Raw genomic sequence first — 14,362 nt, 5'->3', positions numbered from 1 at the left:
ATGTTGACAAACCAGACGCTATCAATCACAAAGCTAGGACTGTGATGCAGATGTTCATTTATTCCCACATTTTTGTGCATGCACCAGAGGCTACTTCATCTTCTCTAGAGAGCACCAAAAAGGTACTAAGTGTTTGCGATGTCAGATGTCTGACATTACAAGAAAATTAACTCCTTTTATCAATACTTCTCCCAGGGCTGGCCTAGCCATAGCCAATAGCCCAAGCTAAATGTTTCTATGAATGATGCAAGGTTTGTTTGTTTGTTTGAGACAGTTTCTCTGTATAGCCCTGGCTGTCCTGGAACTCACTAAGACCAGGCTGGCCTCAAACTGAGAGATCCACCCGTCTCTGCCTCCTGAGTGCTGGGTTAAAAGTATGAGCCATACGCCTGACTGGTCTTTTATTTTAATTCTATATACTTAAAGTTAAAACTTTTTTTTGAGGGGGGGGGGTTCGAGACAGGGTTTCTCTGTAGCTTTTGGAGCCTGTCCTGGAACTAGCTTTTGTAGACCAGGCTGGCCTGGAACTCACAGAGATCCACCTGCCTCTGTCTCTAGAGTGCTGGGATTAAAGGCGTGTACCACCACCGGCTGGTTTGTTTTACTACATATAGCATACGGGGTTTTTTGTTGAGGGGGGCAAAAGTTTATATAAAATAAGATGTGGACTATTTAGGGGGTGGAGAGATGGTCCGGTGGTTAAGAGTGCATATTGCTCTTGCAATGGATGCAGTTTGATCCCAGCATCCATATCAAGTGGCTTATAATTGTACGTAACTATCCTAGCCCCAGGGGACCCAACACCCTCTTCTGGCTTCCACAAGCACCTGCATTCACGTGCATAGACACATACACATAATTAAAAAAAAACATGTATCCTTAAAAAAAGAAAAAATACTTAAAATGTGGAAGTGCATGATGAGAAAAATGAACATTGAAATTAAACAGAAACAATTTCTCACATAACAGTTTTGGGAAAATCTATTGATCCCTCTCATATATATTAGTGACAATAAAAGATAGTATCATTCTTACCAAAGGACTCCGGAAGTGATGCTAAAATTACAGATACATTTTATTCTTGGAACCACCTTATTGGAATCAATGTACAGAGAGACTTGAAGTCATACGAAATGATAAACATACAGGCTACTTGTTGAGATTAGCAAGCGATCGGAAACAAGCTAACTGTCCGTCATCAGGTCGCTGTCCTCCAAGATGCAGCCACACAACAGAAGAGGATGAGAAGAAGCACCGGTGTCAGTGTAGACGGAATTCTAAGACATGTTTAACCCCCAAGTAGCTTAACCCCTCCCTCCTACCACTTGACAAAGCAGGATTTGGAGGCTCACTCTAGAAATCACATCTGTTTACCTACTTTTCACAACCAAACTGTTCTCCACTCCTGCATTAAACTCGTCATGGTCACCCCGGTATCCAAACCTCCGTCCAGGTTCTTACCCTCTTCCTCTGTTTTTTCTGCACCTATAAATATAACTCACCCATTGCCATTCGGCTCAGATATCACCTCCCACACACGGCTACACAGGCCCCCATGGTCAGCCCGTTTCTAATTGCACCTTTAAGAAACGAGCTCTCTTAAGTCGCGACAGTTTTGGTGATATAGGATCTTCTCTGGGTCTCTGTTTTGAAATTCTGTTTGTCTCGCTAATTTCACTGGATTGTAAACTTGTAGAATTCTGCCTCCACAAGGAGAGGTCTGCCTCTGCAGAGGTCAGCGCAGCTCTGTCTGCTCTCTCTCTCTCTCTCTCTCTCTCTCTCTCTCTCTCTCTCTCTCTCTCATCCTTCAGCGGCAGGCACTGGCCTTTCTATTCTGTGAGCGCACTGAGCCCTTCTCTACCATGGATTCTTTTTGTTTATTTTTTAACTGATAAAGAGGTCTTATTATATTAGTAAACATTATTACATGGGGGAGCATTTCTGCCACAGCATGAGTGTGGCAGCCAGAGGACAACTTGCAGGAGTCAGTTCTCTCTGACACTAGGAAGGTTCCAGGGGATTAAGATCAGGTCGTGAACTGGGATTGGTATGTGAAACAAACAAACAAACAAACAAACAAACAAACAAACAAACTCAGGATGTCAAAGTTTGGTGGCAGGTGCCTTTACCAGCTGAGTCATCTTCCTGTAGGCCCCTGAGATAAGATCTTACTAGGTACCCCAGGTTGGCCTGAAACTTGTTTTGTAGCCCAGGCTGACTTTAGGCTTTTGGCCCTATCTCAGCCTCCTGAGTGCTGGGATTACAGATATACACTCCCACAATTGGTTCCACTGTGGGACTTTTGTGATACCTAATATCTGCCACAGATCTTCACAAAAATAAGTCTCGCTAAGTAAGAGGACTGCACGGATGTCACCTTCTGGGAGAGGCTTCCCAGACCCTTTCCCAGTGTGGCCTCTTTACTCACTGCATCCCGCTAACCAAGGTATTCGTCACTTTGTGTAGCTGTGACCAGAATACGTTAGATAACAGCATAAAAGGAGGAAGGGTTTATCTTGGCTCACAGTTTCAGGGAGCTTAGTCCTTGGTTACTTGAACCCATGCACTTGGGCTGAACATTCTGGCAGCAGGAACATGAGTCAGAAGAGGCCTTTCACTTCATGGCAGACAGGAAGCAGAGAAAGCAAGGCCAGGAGTCAGCATCAGGTGTCACCTTTACCTCCCCCCCCCCACCCAAACAACCTACTCCCTCCAACTGGGCCTACTTCTGAAAGTTTCTAACTTTCAGCATGGGGAGCTGGAAGTTCAATACATAAGCCCATGGGGGACTTATATATCCAAACCACAGTACCTTCATTTGTCATCCTCTCAGCATTCCCTACCATTTGAGATTTTATAAACACTGCCAATGTTTGACCTCCCTCTGCACATTAAAGCCCACAAGCGGACTTCATCAGTTCGATTTACCACCACGATCCCATAACCTCCAGCAGCGCCCTGGCGCATGGTAGGTACTCGGGAAATTAATTAATTAATTGTTGGAAATTAAATTAAGTGTTGATAGACTTCTTGAGCCACGAGATGATGGGAAACCTTCCTAGTTGATGGTGTGTGAGTATTTGTTGGTCTCGGCAGATTCCCCGCCTGTCTCTAAGCAGCAGACACGGGACCTGCAGCTGCCCAGACAGGTTCCTGAAGCTCCCAGAACTAACCCAGACTACAGGGAGTGGCTGTGAATGAACCTGAAAGAGGTAGAAATACTGGGCTTTCAATTAAATACTGCACATTGGGCACATTTGTCGTGTATCACCCATAAAATGAAACAAAAAGGATTTTTTCCCCAGTTCGGGAGTGTTGGAACAGTTTCTTGTAGCCAAGGCCGGTTTCAAAACTTGATGCGTGTACAAGGATGACCTTGAGTTCCCCATCCTCCTGAATGCTGAGGTCACAGGATAAAAGAGCTTTTAAAGGCACAAAGCTACAAAAATAAATAAATAAATAAATAAATAAATAAATAAATAAATAAATAAAATAAAAATAAAAGAACGAGACGGAACGAGGCAGCAGAGGGCAGCCTTCCGGCGCCGTGGGAAGACAGCCAGCACCTGCAGGAGCAGGCCAGTCCAGAGTTTCAAACCAAGCACTTCCTTGGGGATGTCTGTGAAAGACATGTCGATACAGCCAAACCCCAGAAATCTGGGCCCTGCAGACAGGAGATTGCTGACAACAGGGGAGAGGAGGTGGAGTGTAAAACAGGGGAAAGGTCACACACTTGGAAAACGCGTCTCCTCCCCAGGTCACTGCCCCTCGGCTGAGCAGCCAGCCCTCGCTGCAGGGTGAGCAAGCAGCAGACCCAGAAGGGAGCGAGAGACAGCGGGGCTTCAGGAGGGATTTCTCTAGGGGAAAATGAAGGGAAGGGCTTAGCCGAATAGACCAGGCTGTTTTGAAATTTCCCAGACTGAATCGAGACAAATTTATTTCACATTCAAGCAAGAAGGGACAAAATCACCACCACTGAGAGCTGGGTCAACAGTGAATTAGGAGAAAATGAAGAGTCGACTTGTGAAGGACAAGAAGGTGGAACCGAGGATGCCGGGAACGCAGGGGTGGGAACCATATTTGCTTTGGGATGCACAGACTTTGTGGGTTAGGGTTTTCCCAGAGATATACAACAACTACTAGTATGGCATTTATTATATTAGGTCTTCTCTTCCTTATGTATTTACCTTTTTATTACATGTATTTATTTTTGTGTGTGCACCATGGCCTGTGTGAAGGTCAGAGGACAACTTGTAGGACTTGGTTCTTTTCTTCCATCATGTGGGGATAAAGTTTGATCCTCAGGCTTTGTAGCAAGAACCCTTATGCTAGCTAAGCCCTCTTGGGGGCCACACACACACACACACACACCCCTTATTTATGTATTTGTTTGCTTATTTATTTGGGTTTTTGAGACGGAGTTTCTCTAGGTAACAGCTCTGGCTGTCCTAGAACTCACTTTATAGACCAGGCTGGCCTTGAACTCACAGGGAACTACCTGACTCTGCTTCCCCAGTGCTGGGATTAAAGGTAGGCACCACCGCCACCTGTAATTTTTTTTTTTTTTTACACAGGGTCTCACTGTGTATTCCCAGCTAGCCTGTAATGTACTGTGTAGACCAGGCTGTTTTCAAACTCAGAGATCCACCTGACTCTGCTTCCCAAGGTATCAAATTAAAGATATGTGCCACCACACCGAGGCTTTAAATTCTATTTGTTTATTTATTTTGGGTTTTCAAGACAGGGTTTTCTCTGTAACAGTCTTGGCTGTCCTGGAACTCACTCTACTAGAACTCATAGAGACCTGCTTGCCTCTGCCTCCAAAATACTGAGAATAAAGGTGTGTGGCTAAAAAACATTCGTTTATTTATTTATTTGCTTATTTTGGGCGTGGTTTTGAGACAGGGTTTCTCTGTAGCTTTGGAGCCTGTCCTGGAGCTAGCTCTTGTAGACCAGGCTGGCCTCGAACTCACAGAGATCCGCCTGCCTCTGCCTCCCGAGTGCTGGGATTAAAGGTGTTCAACACCACCCACCTCCTGGCCCTAAAAAAATTTATTTTTAAGCTAGTAACCAGAGTCAGGGGTTTCACTGGGGCGTCTTCACACGCAATGTGACATCCTACTTTATCCTGGGGCCTCTTCACACGCAGTGTGACATCCTACTTTATGCTGCTACGTTTTCTCCCGTCATGGCATCCCCATCTCCCTCTGCAGCTCCCTTTCCTCTCCCTGACAGATGCATCCCCACCCCGGCTTTCACACCACATCTGTTCAGTTAGCTTCTGTTCCCCCCAACCCTAAAGATGTAATCCTCCCTGCTCATGTCATCTAGATGCAATTTAAAGTCCATGGGAAGGTTTGGGGTCATAGCTCAGTAGCCAGGTGACTGCCTACCACATATGAGACCTTGAGTTTAGCCCCAAACACCATGACTTTAAAGAGAAAAAGGTCTAGGGCAATACACATTCATCATAGGCAACCAATAAATAAAATACACAGTTTTATATAGGGGACTTGAGCATCATAGATGTTGGTATCCACAGGGTGCTGGAGCCAATTCCCTGATGACAGTGGGGGTGCTGTGTAAACAAAGAGAAACTCTTGTACCCCATAAGGCTGGAGTGAAGAACGATTTCCCAGGAATAAGGAAATAAACACTAAATACTTTCTGATATAACAATGTGACACTATGACGAGGCAACGTTGAAAGAAAAGGAAGGGCGCTGGCTTACGGTAGGGATGCTAAGCGGCTGCCAACAGACAAGGAAGCCAGCAGAAAACAGCTTACTCTGCACACTGAGCAATGCCATCGTAAGCACATCGCTGAGCCAACGTCTCTCACTTTTGGTGAGAACAAAAGTGAGATCATTCGCCCTTTGTTTCCACGTTTACACCGATGAGACAAAAGCCACAGTGAGTGAAGGGAGCTCAGAGCGCTTAGGCCACATGAACTGAAGCACGTCAGAGCCGACTGCGGTGCTGGGCCCACCATACCCACAAAGAACAGACTTTGACAAAGCAACAAAAGTCATTGCTTTTTAATCAGCTCTCCCCACCACCACCTCTTTGGAGGCAGGGTCTCGCTATATATAGCCTGGGCTGGCCTTGAACTCACTATGTAGACCAGGTCACCCTCTGCCTCCCAGGTGCTGGAGCGAAAGGTGTGTGCCACTGTATCCAGGAGTTATTAAGTCTCAACTTAATGAAATCAATGATTTAAGAAGTAAATTCTGTTCTTTTTATTTTTTTATTTTTATTTTTTTTGGTTTTTCGAGACAGGGTTTCTCTGTAGCTTTGGTGCCGGTCCCAGAACTAGCTCTGTAGACCAGGCTGGCCTCGAACTCACAGAGATTCATCTGCCTCTGCCTCCCGAGTGCTGGGATTAAAGGCGTGTGCCACCACCGCCCGGCAATTCTGCTCTTTTTAATACCAGATGTGAAATATGTTACTTTTTGGAGGTCTGTATTCATTTTCCAAAGGACAGATGGAAGATATTGTCCCTGAGGAGTTCAAAATGGCTCATTGGGTTTTCTGGGTTTTAACACAATAGAGTGCAAAAGTTCTTTGGTAGGGTTCAGGTTTCCCACTGCTGCTAACCTTTGCCTGAAAAGTCTGTGAAACCCTTGCTTCCAGCTCCCTGTCAGTAGGAGATTCCGTGACTTCAGCCGAGAGTCTCCTTTATGCTAGATATCAAAGACAGTTGTGAAGCATATGCAACAGGGCTGTGTAGATGGCTTGGCTGTTAAAGAGTCTGTTGTGCAAACACGAGGACCTGAGTTTAGATCCCCAACACCAGCCAGCGCCCACAATCCTGGGACTGGGGAAATAGAGACAGGTCAATCCCTGGAGCTCACGAGCCAGCCAGCCTAGCTAAATCTGTGAGCTCCAGGTCCAGTGAGAGATTCTGTATCAAAAAATAAGGTGGAGAATCGAGTGAGGAAAACAGCAAGTGTCAACCTTTGGCCTCCATACGCATGCTCTCACACACGTGTGCACCTGCACACTCCACACACATACATATGTATTGTGCATATGTAGCATACACACACAGACCGGAGTCATGCCACTTTACTAGCCTGGAAGACAGTTATTCTTCATCAAATTATTCGGAGGGCCATATTTATTATTGTTATTTTAAAATGAATATTTGAAACATTCTGTAGTTTTATTTTCTAACATGAGATGTAATTATTACTCGTGTAAATAAAATTTCCAGGCTGGAGACCATAGCTCGGTGACAGCGTGCTTGTTTAGCATGTTTGATAACCCAAGCTCAATTCCTGCACAGGAAGGGGAGAGGGAGGGGGAGGGAAAGAGGAGGAAGGAGGGGGAGGAGACAACGAAACCCCTTCTTTTGGACTTCAGTGATCTTTAAGATTATAAAGGGCAACTAAGAACAATCAGACTGAGAAGCACTGAATACCCTGTGAGAAACTTAGGGGGAATAAACAGGAAGGGGGAAGGAGAATTGAAAGCAGTCTGTGCTAGAATATTTGCATATCTGTTTTGGAGGTAATTTGTCACTGTATAACTTTGGTTAGCATGGAACTCAATTTGTAAACAAGCTGACCTCAAACTCAAAGACCATCGTCTGCCTCTGCCTCTGGAGTGTTGGCATCAAGGGGTTTGCCACCACAGCCTGACCAGTATTCCAACTTTCATGTTTAAATTTTATGTGTATTGGTGTTTTGGTTGCATGTGTGTCTGTGTACCATGTGAGTGCCTGGTACTCATGGAGGGTGATGGATCCCCTGAAACAGGAGTTACAGAGAGTTGTGAGCTGCTAAGTGAGTGCCGGGAATTTAGCCCAGGTCTTCTAGAAGAGTTATAGTGCTCTGAGCTGCTTAGGTGTCTCTCTAGTGTCTGCATTTTGTTTTGAGGGTTTTTTAATTTCTAAAACAAGTATAAGTAGTTGTTTTAAAATAAATAAATGCCTTCCTTTATATAAACAATATAGGATTGTCCAATTCTTTAGGTAAGATTTCTCCTCCTTACCAAAGGAGAGTGGAGTCATGTCTAATTCAGTAGCCAGAGGGAGCTAACAGGGGTGGATTCAAATGCCTGAGCCCTTTGTCAGAAGTATTTGTCACCCTTACTCAACCAGGGTGGCTTCCACAGGGCCAAAGGCCAGTCCCTCTATGTCCAACTTGAACACTGAGATCCACTCAGAAACCAGAGTGCTCGGACTGCCTTCTGGAAGGCTGATAACCTCCGCAGCCACCCTGAGACTCGGGAGAGACTCGGAGTTACCTACGTCAGCAAATGCTTTCGTAGAGACGCTCTCACTGACTCCAGGTTTCCAGAAGGCCAATCCTTAGGACGCTCACAGAATGGCAGGAGGTGGTCCAGCGTGATTCATGACTCAGAAGAAATGAGTCACTGGGTTGGGGAAACAGGGCAGATCCAAACCTCCCTCTACATAATGGAGTCACCTGCCAGCCTGCTGATTTGGCCAGCTATCAAGCCATGGAAGGAAGACACTCAAGAAATATGCTTTCCATATTTAACTAGTCTCCTCTCTCTCTCTCTCTCTCTCTCTCTCTCTCTCTCTCTCTCTCTCTCTCTCTCTCTCTCGTCTGTGATTACCGAGTACCATCTACTAGATTACTAGTGCAGCTAAAGCATGGCTTGGGTAAATATTGTGACGTGCCATTTTAGCACGTTAACAAGTTCTAAGTATAATTTGAGAGTGCTGTTCTGACTCACCAGCAATAGCGCTTGTTAAGGAGTGATTGCTCAGAGTCCTCTTTTAACCTTGCCCCAGTCCTTCCAAAGTCCCCATCTCACCTTCTATTATTTTGTTAGCCTGCTCCTTTTCCTTCCTAGAACCTACACAGGATCCATAATTACATATTTATTTGGTCAAATATTGAGAGTCTTCCTCATTTACTCTCTACCTACATGTCAGGGTTTCTCTGTAACTTTGGGATTACCTACATGTTTATTTATTTATTCAGGATAGGGTTTCCCATTGGCCTGAAGCTTGCAGATTTGATTTGGTGGTCTGACTGGCTGGCTGGCGAGCACCCTGTGCTGTGGGCACAGAAGACAAAGGTCACCTTGTCCCACCTTCCCAGTCCTGGGACCACAAGGCACTGCCACGCCTAGGTTGTTCCTCCGACGAGCCAAAGTCAATCCCTCAGGTTTATGCAACAATCATGTCACCAAATGAGCCGTCCCTGGACCCTGCTGGGTTACATCTAAAATGAACTCTTCTGTTTGCTCCCCAGTGTGTGTGTGTGTAGGAGGGCGGGGTGCTGCCTCTAACTTGATTCGCCTGAGCTGTTTGAAACCCTGGCCTGCTCAGGACTCGGCTCTGATTACAGGAGACAATAGTTTCTGGTGATCGCTGGGGAGAGGCAGTTGAGATTTGAGATAGGCAGACACTGTGTACCAGAAGTGCCTCAATCCTCCTGGCTATTGTTAGCTATCTGGGCCACTGCCCGGCCCCTCCAGAGCACACTCGCTGCCTTGGCTCCTGTATTCAGGGCTGTGCTTGGTGCTCAGCCCAGGCAGAGAGAGTGGGAAGCCCACAGATACTCTGAATGTCATCCCCAGCTTAATTGTGCTGACTGCCAGGGTCCTCTCCTAGTTTTTGAGTCTTTCCCCTCTGTGTCTGCAGAATGCCCAGAAGAGATCCTAGTACCTGAGCCATCTTTTCTATGATTTGGATATGATGTTTCCTTGTCAGTCAGGGTCCATGTGAACTTTAGGTTTCCACGGGACCCTTCCAAGGCCTTATTACCGCATATTCAGGAGGCTGCACTATTATCTGAAGGAGGAAATGTTATCCTCAGTTTGTATATATACGCGTCAAGGCTCACAAAGTGGCATCTGTCTTCTAAAGGGATTTCTACATAAAGCCACCATGCTGGTCAACAGTAAAGCAAGGAACGACAGGACAGAGGCAGAAAGACTCTGTGAACAAAACCATAGCTAAACGTTCGTCCATTCAGCAGTTGTGGAACGAGGGGAGTTTCCCCAGTGAGAACGTTTTGTGAATTCAGCAAGGTTGTGAAAGTCAACAGTTTTTCTACACTTGACAAACACAGCATGTCATTATTTTTTAAATAATACCATTTATAGTTTCATTAAAAGAAATACTTCTGAATAAGGGTAACCTAAGATCTGGTAAGACCTACAGGAATGAATTTAAATCTTTGCTGAGATAACTACACAGGCCGGAGAGGCAGCTCCGTGGAGTAAGTGCGTTACACGCGGCTTAGATTCCATTCCTAGTAACACCGCTCTGTCCTGTCATCCTAGGACTCCAGCGAGGGGAAGGCCAGTCCTGGGGGAGGAGCACAGGAGAAGGCCAGACTGGGAGCTCCCAGCCAGTGGGAACTGCAAAAGTCTGTTTCCAAAAAAATTCTAAAACCCAAATCAAACCAAACAGATTTATTAAAGGATACCTAAGGGAATGGAAAAATTCACCACGCTTTTGACATTCCATGTTTTTGACATTAAGGCCCTCTTTTCTGAGACAGGGTTTAACTACATAGTCCAGGCTTACCTGGAATGACAGCGTGGCTCAGGCGGATCTTGAACTCAGGATCCTTCGGCTTCACCCTCCCAAGTAGTTGGGAGGACAGTCCTGTTCCCCCAAGTTCAGCTAATGTCCAGACTATTTTAAAAAAATCTTACAAAAAGAAAGGACTGGCCGGGCGGGGGTGGCGCACGTCTTTAATCCTAGCACCTGGGAGGCAGAGGCAGGTGGGTCTTAACTGAATTCGAGGCCAACCTAGTCTACAAAAATGAGTTCCAGGCCAACCAGGACTGTTACTCAGAGGAACACCCCCCCAAAAAAAGAAAAGAAAAGAAAGAAAAGACTAAGCAATTCAATCGAAAAATAAGAACATCTAGGGCCAGCAAGACAGGTATGGGGTAAAAGTACTTGCTGCCATGTCTGGTGGCCTGGGTTCTATCCCGGGAACCCACGTGGTGGAAGGAGAGAACTGGAAGTTACCCTCCAAACTCCATATTCACACGTGGCACACGTAGACACCAAATAAAGTCTAACTAGGAATGACTAGCACGAGGCCCCACTTCATGCCTGTTATAATGGTCAAGCTCGTAATGCCGATATTGGCAGCCATGGAGAATAGCCAAAATCCTTATTGTGTTGGTGAGATCATAAATCAGAACAATTTCTTGGGAAAATGACGTGCCACTATTATGAAGCTGAAGTTACGCGCACACTGCCTACAATTCCATCCCTGCCCACGTTAACGTAAGAGGTAAGACTCACTCACAGGAACGGAGTGAACGCGTATACCGTTACTCATGTGGGAAAAAGCGCTGAAGCAAATCGGATGTACGTGGGCAATACAGCAATCTAGGCACATGGTAATACCCTACACAGCAATGAAAGTGAGCCCGTAGAGGCGTATATACTTAAGGAAGCCAAGTCACACAACAGAAGAATATGGATGTTCTTGTTACATTCATCTAAAATTTTTACACAGCAGACTTACTAGATGCTTAATTTTTAAAAAGTTAATATTTATACATTATGCGTGTGTGTGTGCACCATACTGTGCATGTGGAGGTTGAAGGAGGAACTGCCGAGTTAGTTTTCTGCCTCAGCCTTGCTGTTCACCTCAAGGGCTTTGCATTTTCTGTTCCTTCACCCGACGACACTTTTCCTCACACTCTACTTGGGTTAATTCCTAGTCATTCTTTAGGCGTCAGCTCAATGTCTCCAACTGATCATTAGGCTTGTCCCCTAATTATAAAATTCATCACTATTAAAATTATGTATCATTTATAGTTTTTAATGATCTGATCCCTACTAGGCTCTCAGCTTTCTGAAGGTGGAGATTTGTGAGTCTTGCTTGATTTAACCTTAGACACAAGACACATAAATGGATGAATGAGTAAAAGTGGATTTCTCAAAAGATTGAAGAAAAAGTCCTGAAATGACAGAATATGAATTCCTTCTGTATTATTTAAGATATCCTTTCTTACCTAGCAGTGGTGACACACCTTTAATCCCAGCACTTGGGATGCAGAAGCAAGCAGATCTTTATAAATTCAAAGCCAGCCTGGTCTACAAAGCTAGTTCCAGGACAGCCAGGGCCACACTAAGAAACCCTGCCTTGATATAGCTTACCTTCCTTCACCCATCATCAAAAAAAGATACCCTTTATTTATTTTATTTTTATTTTAGACATCATGTAGCCCAGGATGACCTCTAACTTGCTAAGTAGTCAAGGTGGACCTCAAACTACTGACCCTTCAGCCTCTGCCTCCCCAGTGCTGGGACTACAGGCATGAGCCACCATGGCTGCGCAATATCCTTTTTTCTGTTTTAAAACAACGATCTCATTTCCTTTCTACCTCCTTGGCAAACTACTTTCAGGCAAAAAGGAAACCTAACAACCATAGGAGGCAGTGATCACTATGAAAGGGTAAATGTCCGCTTAGAAGTTTGTGTACAACAAGTTTGTGTGGTGGTGGCGCACACCTTTAATCCCAGCGCTTGGGAGGCAGAGGCAGATGGATCTCTGTGAGTTCTAGGTCAGCCTGGTCTATAAAACTGGTTTCAAGACAGTTAGGGCTGTTACTCAGAGAAATCTTGTCTCAAAAAAAAAAAAAAAAAACCCAAAAAAGCTGTTTGTGTACGAGCAAACCCAGAGTGACCCAGCTGACTCTGTACATTCCCGAGCAGAGTATGGAGTCAGGACACAGAGGGCAGCAGTGCCATTTGCTGTGAATTCCTGCAGACTCATGTGCGGCTACCATACCCATAGATTTCATTGTCTAAGTCCCAAAATGAAGCTTTAACAGGCTGTCCAGAAATGCTAAGTTCAGCGAGATAGGATCTCGCTTCTACTCAGAGACCTCAACGTAATTAACTTGGAAACCCAGAATATGAGCACGAATGTGTTTTCAGCTCACTAAAGTTGCATGAATGTGTGTGAAATACCAGTTACACAGAGGAGCCCGGGGACAGCTGCCCAGATCACTCATCTTCTTCCTGACCATGATACTCCTATTTTACAAGATGAAATGACTCATTATTTTACTCATTTTTTTTTTTGAGACAAAGTCTTAGGCTGCCCTGGAACTCATTGTTTTGACCAGAATGCTGAGCATTTGGTCCTTCTCATCTCTTCTGCCTAAATTCTAGGATTGCAGGTCTGCATCACCCATACCTGGTTTATGCTAGGCTCTGGATTGAATCTGGGGCCTTACACACGTTAGATGAGCGCTCTACCAGCCGAGGTACGTCCCCAGCTCAACTGTGATGTATTGCTATGGGTCAGCAGGCTTCAGGTGCTCCCTGTTCAACTCTTTAAGACTAACCATATTGATTTTATCTTAAAAATGTGTGTGTGTGTGTGTGGGTGTGTGTGTGTGAGAGAGAGAGAGAGAGAGAGAGAGAGAGAGAGAGAGAGAGAGAGAGAGAGAGAGAGAGAGAGAGAGAGAGAGAGACCACAGAGAGAGAGACAGAGTGTTTGGGGAAATTCTTTTTTTCTTTGGAAGTAAAGTTGAAGAGACTATTTTCCATTCTAGCACTGGATTCAGTCAGAAGCTGCTCTTCACTGTCACTGTGTGTGTGACAGTCCCTTGGTAAACACTAGAGAAACACAAACACTCCCTCTGTCCTTTTAGGCTAGATCAACTTAACTCTATAGAAGGCACAGGGATGCTAAGGCAGACTTTCCCCAGTGTCCAGGCTAACTCTTTGGATGTTCTAATTCCTTTAAGACAGGGTCTTGGGTTGTCTTTGATTCACGTGTAGCTAAGGATGACCTTCAATTCCCCATCCTCCTGCCTCCACCTCTCCTGACTCTGCTTGTATTTCTGACCGAGGACTGTGCTCTTTCCGGACCATCAGACTCAACGCCCGTCAGCATCCTCTAAAAACCTGCTGTTTCTTCTGCTAGGTTAGTTCTGGCCCATGATGCCTTTTGTTTTGTTTTGTTTCCCAGGTACCCAGCTTCAAACTTGTGGGATGATTGTTTGTGTGTGCGTGTGTGCGTGCGTGTCACCTGTGTGTGCAGGTAATCATACACATGCTTGTGGAGGTCAGAGGTTGACATCAGGCGTCTTTCCTCAGTTATCGTCTTTTTCCTTCCAATTTATTCTTTGAGGCTTTCATACAATGTGTTTTGGTCAGAGAAGGCCTCCTAATTCCCTTCACACCCCTTCTAGACCACCTTCCCTGCCATATCTTCCTCCCCACTTGGTGTTCCTCTTTTCACCCCTCCCTGAGTCCAATCAGTGCCGCACAGGTATAGAGCCACCCACTGGAGCATAAGCATCCTTCTATCCACCAGGGAGCTCCCAGGATCACTCGCTGCCTCCCCAGCACATCGCCGCCCAGCATTTTCAAACGGAATAGTTTCTGAACTCCT

The 14,362-nt window shown here is 45.4% G+C and overlaps 1 protein-coding gene across 1 annotated transcript in view; it reads right to left on the bottom strand.

Moving 5' to 3' along the window:
- The window catches only part of Mypn (myopalladin), a 75,397-nt gene that overhangs the window by 44,721 nt on the left and 16,314 nt on the right, over positions 1-14,362 (bottom strand). The gene's annotated exons all lie outside the window — the stretch shown is intronic.

Source organism: Alexandromys fortis, unplaced genomic scaffold, assembly GCF_014885135.2.
Source record: "Alexandromys fortis isolate MF-2015 unplaced genomic scaffold, M_Fortis_MF-2015_v1.1 scaffold_9, whole genome shotgun sequence".
In the NCBI taxonomy this organism is placed as follows: domain Eukaryota; kingdom Metazoa; phylum Chordata; class Mammalia; order Rodentia; family Cricetidae; genus Alexandromys; species Alexandromys fortis.
The sequence above is the reverse complement of the archived record's forward strand: the minus strand, read 5'-3'. Positions and strand labels throughout refer to the sequence as shown.